Source organism: Anopheles moucheti (assembly GCF_943734755.1).
Source record: "Anopheles moucheti chromosome X unlocalized genomic scaffold, idAnoMoucSN_F20_07 X_unloc_4, whole genome shotgun sequence".
In the NCBI taxonomy this organism is placed as follows: domain Eukaryota; kingdom Metazoa; phylum Arthropoda; class Insecta; order Diptera; family Culicidae; genus Anopheles; species Anopheles moucheti.
Window position 1 is genome coordinate 950,001 of NW_026453548.1, and position 2,500 is coordinate 952,500.

A 2,500-nucleotide genomic window follows, 5' to 3' on the forward strand; every position below is an offset into this window, starting at 1 on the left:
TTTTCCAAAGTTGAAGCAAATGGGCCCTAGAGTATGAAAAGTGAAACCACGGATCGATTTGAGAAATAAAAATTTTTTGTATGGGAGGGCCCCTGCTAGAACATTTTTCCCAAGTGCGACCATTTTACCCAGTGAGTCAAAAAAAATTTTTTTCACGGTGACTCAAAACTTCAATATTAGACTCCCCTGAGTATGAAAAGTGAAACGAAAATCATTTTTGAGAAGAAAAAATTTTTGTATGGGAGGGCCCCTGCTAGAACATTTTTACCAAGTGCGACCATTTTACCCGGTGAGTCAAAAAAAAATTTTTGTATGGGAGGGCCCCTGCTAGAACATTTTTCCCAAGTGCGTCGATTTTGGGTCGCCGACACAAGCTCGGGTCAAAAAAATTTTTTTTTCTCGGTGACTCAAAACATCAATTTTAGACTCCCCTGAGTATGAAAAGTGAAACGAAAATCATTTTTGAGAAGAAAAAATTTTTGTATGGGAGGGCCCCTGCTAGAACATTTTTCCCAAGTGCGTCGATTTTGGGTCGCCGACACAAGCTCGGGTCAAAAAAATTTTTTTTTCTCGGTGACTCAAAACATCAATTTTAGACTCCCCTGAGTATGAAAAGTGAAACGAAAATCATTTTTGAGAAGAAAAAATTTTTGTATGGGAGGGCCCCTGCTAGAACATTTTTCCCAAGTGCGTCGATTTTGGGTCGCCGACACAAGCTCGGGTCAAAAAAATTTTTTTTTCTCGGTGACTCAAAACATCAATTTTAGACTCCCCTGAGTATGAAAAGTGAAACGAAAATCATTTTTGAGAAGAAAAAATTTTTGTATGGGAGGGCCCCTGCTAGAACATTTTTCCCAAGTGCGTCGATTTTGGGTCGCCGACACAAGCTCGGGTCAAAAAAATTTTTTTTTCTCGGTGACTCAAAACATCAATTTTAGACTCCCCTGAGTATGAAAAGTGAAACGAAAATCATTTTTGAGAAGAAAAAATTTTTGTATGGGAGGGCCCCTGCTAGAACATTTTTACCAAGTGCGACCATTTTACCCGGTGAGTCAAAAAAAAATTTTTGTATGGGAGGGCCCCTGCTAGAACATTTTTCCCAAGTGCGTCGATTTTGGGTCGCCGACACAAGCTCGGGTCAAAAATTTTTTTTTTTCTCGGTGACTCAAAACATCAATTTTAGACTCCCCTGAGTATGAAAAGTGAAACGAAAATCATTTTTGAGAAGAAAAAATTTTTGTATGGGAGGGCCCCTGCTAGAACATATTTCCCAAGTGCGTCGATTTTGGGTCGCCGACACAAGCTCGGGTCAAAAAAATTTTTTTTTCACGGTGACTCAAAACATCAATTTTAGACTCCCCTGAGTATGAAAAGTGAAACGAAAATCATTTTTGAGAAGAAAAAATTTTTGTATGGGAGGGCCCCTGCTAGAACATTTTTCCCAAGTGCGTCGATTTTGGGTCGCCGACACAAGCTCGGGTCAAAAAAATTTTTTTTTCACGGTGACTCAAAACATCAATTTTAGACTCCCCTGAGTATGAAAAGTGAAACGAAAATCATTTTTGAGAAGAAAAAATTTTTGTATGGGAGGGCCCCTGCTAGAACATTTTTCCCAAGTGCGTCGATTTTGGGTCGCCGACACAAGCTCGGGTCAAAAAAATTTTTTTTTCACGGTGACTCAAAACATCAATTTTAGACTCCCCTGAGTATGAAAAGTGAAACGAAAATCATTTTTGAGAAGAAAAAATTTTTGTATGGGAGGGCCCCTGCTAGAACATTTTTCCCAAGTGCGTCGATTTTGGGTCGCCGACACAAGCTCGGGTCAAAAAAATTTTTTTTTCACGGTGACTCAAAACATCAATTTTAGACTCCCCTGAGTATGAAAAGTGAAACGAAAATCATTTTTGAGAAGAAAAAATTTTTGTATGGGAGGGCCCCTGCTAGAACATTTTTCCCAAGTGAGTCGATTTTTGGGTCGCGACACAAGCTCGGGTCAAAAAAAAATTTTTTTTCATGGTGACTCAAAACATCAATTTTAGACTCCCCTGAGTATGAAAAGTGAAACGAAAATCATTTTTGAGAAGAAAAAAATTTGTATGGGAGGGCCCCTGCTAGAACATTTTTCCCAAGTAAATTCGATTTTACCCGGTGAGTCAAAAAATTTTGAAAAAAATATTTTGCCAAAATCGTGTTCATTGCCTATTATAAGGGACCAGGTCAGCTCACACGCATTTTTGGAGACCATATGGAAAGTGCGTCTGGGATTGCGGAAATTAAGTTTAGAGTGTTAAATGATGGTTTCGCAATCCCGAAAGGCTCAAAATCCACCCTAAGGTTCCCCGGGTGAAATGTGGTTTCCAAGGTGTGAGCGCTATCGGTGATAGAGTTGGAATGTGATTTCCAGAGCGCAGGGCGACTGGGCTAGAGCGAAAATCATAGACAAAGGTAAGTATTGGACTGAACGACTCGAAGCAAACGAAAATCATAGACAAGGGTAATG